Source organism: Lontra canadensis, unplaced genomic scaffold (genome assembly GCF_010015895.1).
Source record: "Lontra canadensis isolate GAN:19392208 unplaced genomic scaffold, GSC_riverotter_1.0 scaffold30, whole genome shotgun sequence".
Lineage (NCBI taxonomy): Eukaryota > Metazoa > Chordata > Mammalia > Carnivora > Mustelidae > Lontra > Lontra canadensis.
Genome location: NW_022631024.1, coordinates 14,357,167 through 14,364,556, shown reverse-complemented (window position 1 = coordinate 14,364,556; position 7,390 = coordinate 14,357,167). Strand labels below are relative to the sequence as shown.

Below are 7,390 nucleotides of genomic sequence, written 5' to 3'. Positions count from 1 at the left end.
GCAGAGAGGCAGGCAGAAAGAGAGGAAGGGAAGCAGGCTCCCTGCTGAGCAGAAAGCCTGATGTGGGGCTCGATCCCAGAACCCTGGGATCACCCACTGAGCCACCCAGGCTCCCCATAAGTAAAATATTTTTTTAAAAGATTTTATTTATTTGACAGAGACACAGCGAGAGAGGGAACACAAGTAGGGGGAGTGGGAGAGGGATAAGGAGTCTTCCAGCCAGCAGGGAGCCTGATGAAGGGCTCAATCCTGGGACCCTGGGATCATGACCTGAGCGGAAAGCGGATGCTTAATGACTGAGCCACCCAGGTGCCCCAAAAGCTTTTAATCTTGATGAAATCCAATTTGTTTATATTTTGTCACTGATACTTCTGCTGTCCTGTAAGAAACCATTGCCTAACCCAGGCACCAAGACTTACTCCTATATTTTGTCCTCAAAGTTTTATAGTTTTAGCTCTTAGCTACACATGCATATTATATACATATACATGTATAATAAAGGACTAAAGGTTATAAATGACTATAAATATATATATATATATATATATATATATATATATATACACATGCGTGTTGCATACAGATAGCAGGAAGTGTGTTGGATACGGATATAGCAAGAGCGTTCAGTTGGGAAGAAACTATTTGAGCCTACAGGAGAGAAGGGGATCATTCCAAGAACCAAAGATGCTTTAAGCTGCGTTGATTGGAGAATGGAAGGGAGGCCAAGAGAGAGGAGGACCACAAGAGGCTGGAGAGGTGATCCCAGTCGTCTATGTTAAGGGCTGTAGGCGAGGGAGTGCGCCGATCTCCAAGTTCAGGAAAAACCCCTCCGGGACGGTGCAGAGGTGGAGGGGAGGGCGCGTGAGGAGGCCGCTGCGGGGATGCGGGAAGGAGATGCTGGTGGACGCAGCCGCGCACTACGAGGGGGAGGAGAGACACTGGTCTGCGCGTTCGTCGGGACTGGGCGACAGAAACCAGAGCTGAGGGCAAGGCAGGGGCCGAGGCCGACTCCCACTCCCCCACGTGGCGGCCGGTTAAGTGACGGGCGAAGCCGGCGCGCGTCTGGCCGCGTGGGAGAGTGCTACCTGCGGAGCACCGGCGGGGGACGTTCAATGGGGTTGGGGCGTGGGGGAGGGCGGCGTGCAGAGAGACGTCGGTGTGACGCGGGAGGTGGAGTCCGTCCCGCCCGTCACCACTGCCCGGGCTCTGCCGGCCCGCGGGCCAGAGCGGGCCCCAAAGCCGGGGTCACGCGGTGGGTCTCCCGGCAGCCAGAGAGCGCCCGGAGCAGCGAGCTCGAGGCCCGGTGGGGCCCGCCCGCACTCCGCCGCCCGCAGACGAGGTCCCGCCGGGAGAGGAGCAGCCGCGCGCCCCGGAACCTTCGGCCGCCGCCGCCCTCGTTCGCCGCGGGACCCGTCGCGGGAACCCGTTCGCTGTTGCTAAGGGGCGGCCCCGGAAGTGACGCGCCCGGGGTTTGTTGACAGCGGAGGCGGCGGCGGCTGCAGGCTCCGAGCCTCAGGAGCCGGATCGGGGGAGGGGCCGGGCCCCGGAGCCAGCACCCGGCGGCCCTCAGCCCCGCCCGCAGCCCTAAGGGCAAGGTAACGGCCGCGGGGTCCTCCCCCGCCGCGACCCCCTCCTGCGCGGGGCTCCAGTCCCCGGGATCCCAAGCTCCGCCCCGCCGACCCCCGTCTCCCGGAGACCCCGGCCCTAGCCTGGCGAGATTCCCTGTCTCCCTGGCGCTCTGGCCCCCGATTCCTCCGGGTCACATCCCTGCTTTCCTCGCAGAGGAAGCAAGCATCCTGTCGGCTCCCGGTGCCCAGGGTATTTATTCGCGTCCTCCCCCCTTTCCCTTCTGCCTCAGGCGCCTGGGCATTGCCGCTGCAACCTCTTGCACAGGTCCCTTTCGGCCAGTGGTGGAGGGCTCGCTTCTCTGCCCCTGCTGCCAGGTTTGAGAAACGTTCCCTTAAAACTGAGCTCCCTTCCTCCAGAAAGAAAATGACGCCCTGTCGGATGCCCCTACAAAATGGGGGATCTATATCGGGCAAAAAGGGCCGGCCTCTGCCCCTCCTACCTGTTGGACGAGCTTAAGTTCCTCCAAAGCAATGCTTGAGAGCTCGGGGACGGCGTGGATTCTGGAACGGCTCCCCAAAGGGATGACAAGGTGCAGGAAATCCAACAGGATGGGAAAGGGATGGGTTGGGGTTGCAAACCTGAGGGCCAGGGGAGCCTCATGGGTGAGTTAAAAGTGAAACTGACTGCTGGCTACCATAGTTCTGTGTGTGGAAATGGACTTAGCAGCTCTTTGGACCGGGGATCCAAGATTTCCAGTCTTGGCCTGTGCCTGTCGGCGCTCTTGGCTTTGAAGGGAGGGAGGAAGGCCTAGTGCCTCCACAGGGAAAAACACCCCCTTTCATCTTTCCCACAGAATGTTTTTCTTCAGGGTTCAAAATGGTTAGAATGAGCTTTGAAGGCAGCTTTAAAAAGAGTAGCAAGAGGCTATGCTTAGAGCAGGAGGTGGTTGCAGTGGTGAGGGGGTCTTTGTTTCTGTTCATTGCTTCATTCAGAAAATAAGAAACATACGTAGGGTGTCATGGAGAAAAATAAAGCAGGAAGGGCCATGGCAAGAGGCAGAGAGTGGAGTCACCTTTGTGGAGAAGTTGATCAGAGAAGGTCTCTAATAAGGTGATATCTGAGCAAAGTCCTGAAGGGAGGGAGGGAGCAAGCCATGCATCCGTCTACGGGCAGAGCATTCAACAGCAAGTGCAAAGGTCATGAGGTAATATTCTTGATGGTTTTAAGAAACAACAAGGAGACAATAGGACTGGAGGAGGGGAAGAGTGGGAACCAGATAATGGTGGGGAGAATGTCAGGGGCTGTCCCTGTGATGCAGGGTCCCGGAGTATCTAAAGGAGCACCCTTTTAGATCTGAACAAACATGGTAGTCAGAGAAAATATAGAGTTGTTTCAGATGACAAATAGCCATTATGCTCTGGCTTGGTGTTATAAGTGATCTTCTTCCATCTTTGTGGTGACCGCTGGTGGAATTAAGACAAAAAGGACGGCCATAGAGCACTATAGATAAATCAGGTCTTGCAGCTGCTCCCCGGTTGTGAGAACTTGGGCAAGGGACCACCTCGGTGTCCTCATCTGTAAAATAGGGCTGTTGGGCTTAATGAGGGACATCACACACTGAAGTGCTTAGTGCACTGTTTAGCATGGATTAAGTGCTCGGTATCTAACAGTTGTGATGATGGCAGTGGCCATGAGGAGGAACTGTTTACATGTGTCTACCTCAAAGCCTTTCTTTTTAGCACCAGCTGGTGGTGCCACCAGCTCTGGCTTCCTCCCTGAGCTATTAGAATTTTGGAGAACAGTGGGGGTGAGGGGAGACACAGTGGACACTAACTGTCACCCCTCAGTGGCAACAATGCTTGCATATCCTACAGGGAGGATGGTAGCTTGGTCTTGGCGCCACTAGAAGATGATGGCTTTTTAAAAAGAGCAAAGCAAATCCCCATTCTACCATGTAAAATTGACAAAATGATGGTGTTGACATAAATGTGACGTGAGGACAGGTTGGGAAGGGCAGTCTGTGTTGGCCTCAGACAGGCGGTTGGGGTGCGTGTGGCAGATCTGCTGATGGGGGATATTAATCCAGAAGTACCCAGCAGAGGCCGAGACTTTGCAGCCTGCCTTATAGGGAGCGGAACAACGGTTGCTCTCCCTCCTCAACCCCCAAGCCTGGACTATATCATCAGACCTGGGTCATAAGCGGAACAGGGTGACTGGGCCAGATGATTTAAAAATGAAAAGTCAGAGCACTTGGATGCCGAGAGCCAGCCTACTCGAGCAGCTATCGTGGCTAGAACCTAGGATCAGCCACCTGGGGATTTGGGTTCAAGCCCCAGCTCTGCGTCTGGCTCACTGTGAACTTGGGCAAGTTCCATCGCCTACGTGGTCCTCAGTTTTCCTATCTGTGTTCTAACGCTGAAGGCTGTTGGAAGGATGAAACGAGACCCCGGTCATGAAAGCACTGGGTGCACTTTGAAGCTCTTTACAAAGGCAAAGAACGGTTCTTGTTATTATTGCCGTCGTCAGCGTGTCTCAGCTGTTCTTGACTCCTGAAATGCCACTTCAGGGCCCCCTGCTGGGTCATTGGTTTGGGGACCGTCATTCTTTATCTGGCTCAATCACTAAAACTGTTGGTTGGCAGGCGGAAACCTGCCAGAATGAACAGAAGGCTCTCCCCAGGCATGATTCCTGGGAGATCACTCCATAATGATTGCTCACCACCTCCTTGCCATTATTTCATGGCATCTCCCCAGCAACCCCAAGGTAGGTGCTGTTCGCCACATGTTGACTGATAAGGACCCTGATGAGTACGGAGGCTGGTAAATATCGCTTGGTGATCTCGTGCAGCTGAGGCTCCTTCATCTGCCACCAAACAGCCATAGGCTCACTGTGTCGTGGAGCCTCCATGGATCACACAAGGTCCCCGCCAAGAAGCTTTGAGTCGTGTGGCCAAAATGACACATGATTGTAGCACAGTTACCAGCGGTAAGAGATCATCTGTGCTCGGTGCCTGAGGACACGTAGAGTTTTAAGGAGTCAGTGGAGCCTCCTGGGCAGAAACAAGGTCTGAGGTGGAGGAAAAGAGTTCCTGCCCCATAGCGTCATGGGGAAGAGAGCCAGGCACTTGCTGGGGGACCTCGGGCAGGTCCTCACACATCTTTGAACCACAGTTTGTTCATTTGGAAAACAAAATAATGTGTCCCTCCTAGGTCATTTGTGCCTCTGGTGAGAACATGCGTGGAAAGCTCGGCACTTTGGGTCTGGAACTAAGGCGCACCTGCTTGTGTGTGTCTAGGGACAGATAGACCCTTGAACCGCACATAGTCCATGGCGGATTACTTTGCCACTCCTCAGCTGCCTATCTGCATGTTGTAGATTCTAATAATTCCTGCTCCATGTGGTTGCTGAGGGAATTAAATGGCCTAGTGGATATCAAGTACTTAGAGTTCCTGGTATATGGTGCTCAGTCTGGGTGTGATGGTTAAGTTTGGTTGCAAGCTGGGAACCCAGGTATTCTGCAACGCCCCTCTGCCTCCAGGTGGCACCAGGGAGCAGGGAGGTGCGTCCCTGCCTCCTTACATTTCTGCATTTTCTTTAATGTCACCCACTCTGCGGATTAGGCGCTGTAGGCTGGGTAGGCCGGGTAGGCCGGCAACCAGGCAGGCGACGCTTTAGGATGCTTTCTGCCCCTGGCCTGCACCCTGGCCCCTGGGAGACCCTGGCACTTGCCCTGACTCCCCTCCCAGCGGCTTCCCACCACCCAATATCTGGCGTGGGATCTGCTCCTTCCTGGAAAGCTTCCACCTTCTGTAAATAGGGTATTTGTTTGAGTCCCGCCCCCCCCCCCCGGCTCTTGGGTTAATATCTCACGGGGTGGGCACTGCTCCGAAACTGAAGCTTCTGGCTCCCCCCAGCCTCTCTGTTGGCCGGGTGTCAGGTCGCCTGTGGGGATCCCATGCTCCCTCTGGACCATAGTCCCCTGTCCCCCACCCCCACCCCCCAGCCCTTGGGCTGCATGGAAAGAAGACCCAATGGTGCGGTGAGGTGCACGGGTTTGGTTTTGGATCATGTCCCCTGTCATCCGTTTTGTGATTTCAGGCAACCCTCAGTGTCATCATCAGCAAATGGGGTAACAGTCAGTAGTCAATACCTCAGCTGCTATAGTGAGGTCAGGGCACAGGCAAACCTTTATTCTGATGTGTGCCAGGCACAGGCTGGCACAGAGGATCCCGGAGCCTGCAAGCAGGCTGGGTTCCCATCCTCCCCGAGCTTACAGGGCTGTGGAAAGGGTGATCGGCAATTGTTATACAAGTGTCAATTAGCTTCAAGTACCAGATCCTGGGGAATGTGGTTTGTTGGTTAAATAAGGAACTGTATGCACTAAAGAATGAGGGGCTCAGTGCTCCCCAGGTCCGGAGTGGAGGCTATGGTCACTGCTTCTGTTTTCTCCCTTCTCCCCTCTGCTCCCCGCCTCCCTCCCCCCCTGCCCCGCCCCCATGTCAGAGCTCAAGATGGATCCAGTGTAAAGAACCTGCTGGAGAAGGGAGGGAGGAAGACACAGAGTTCTTCTTACCATGCGGTGTGCTCTCAGAATGAGTTCCCTCTGTCCCCAGTTGCCAGAATCCCAGATGGCCGGTGCTTGCTTCAGAAGTGAGGAGCCCTCAGGGGTGGGCGTGGGGAGGGCAGAGATGGCAACTGCATGGGGGTGCCAGAGGCAGGGTGCCCCAGGCTTCTTCACCTCTGTGCCAAGATGAGGATGGCCCCTTGCTCCTCCAGCTCACCCCAGGCCCAAGAAGCAGGGTCCCACTGTCCAAGGGTGGTTAGCAGATGGTACTATCAGCCTGGTTTGTCTTTGGGCGACCTTAGTGGCTGAAAGGGTGGTGTTTCTTCCCCCTGGTGAGCAGGGTCAGGGCTTGGTGGGTAGCTGGGTAGCTGGAACCAGTCCTGCAGAAAAGGCAGAACCCATCGCATTGCTCTCTTGTTCAGAGTGGTGAGGGTTTGTCTGTGGCCACTGGGGCCTTCTACTGTCCTGGCACAGTGGACAGGGAGGGTACAGGGTGCGCCTTGTCCCCTGGGTGCCTGCCACTTCTGCCTCAACCTGCAAGCCCCTCTCGTCCCTTCCACAGGTCACGTGTGGAAACCCTACAATGTAGCAGGCCCGCACAGGGGTTCATCACTTCCTTTGTCCAGCAAATTGTCGTGGAATTGGGCCTGTGGCACCAGCATCCCATACCCTCTGGACTTTCAGTCTGTGCACATCTGTTCCTCCTGGGATGCCTTTCCCTTCTCTCCCCACCGCCAGAGTTAACTATGACTCATCTTTCAAGTTGCAGCTGAAATGTCACTTCCAAGGAAGCTTGCCCATGACTCCCCAGTCCAGGGCAGGTCCGCTGGCAGAGGCACCCAGAGCCCCAGGTACCTTCTTCTCCTTCAGAACCCTGGTCCCAGTGACATGGCATGGGGTTTGTGTGCTGCTTAGGTGGATGTCTGTTTCCCTCAGAGTCAGTTTGCTCCATAAGGACAAGGACCTTGTCAGTTTCGCTCACCACTGGACCCGCAGTGCTCGATAGACAGCTGCTGAGTGGGTGAAGAAGTGACCGGGACTCAATGCAGGGCGATGCCCCACAAGACGGCCCGGTTGCTGCCTTCATAGAACCGGCCATCTGGCCAGGAAGCCTGATCACTAAACCAGCATTAGTTCAAAGTGTTAGTTGTCACAGTGGGGCCATGGGCACACATGGCGGGGACCACCCTGGTGGGTACCACCCTAGTGGGTCAGGGAAGGCTTCCAGAGGAAGCGATGTTGATACTAAGGCCGGAG

The 7,390-nt window shown here is 55.3% G+C and overlaps 1 protein-coding gene across 4 annotated transcripts in view; it reads left to right on the top strand.

Annotated features, from left to right (window-relative positions):
- The first annotated feature begins 1,445 nt into the window (after window positions 1–1,445).
- ZER1 (zyg-11 related cell cycle regulator) overlaps window positions 1,446–7,390 on the top strand; it is a 30,215-nt gene continuing 24,270 nt past the window's right edge. Inside the window, exon 1 of one of the 4 annotated variants that reach the window (XM_032866022.1) lies at window positions 1,446–1,595. The gene's annotated coding sequence lies outside the window, so the exon portion shown is untranslated. Of the gene's footprint in view, window positions 1,596–1,627; window positions 1,819–4,093; window positions 4,333–7,390 lie in introns of those variants that run through there. The other 3 variants (XM_032866018.1, XM_032866020.1, XM_032866021.1) reach the window with 3 other exon arrangements.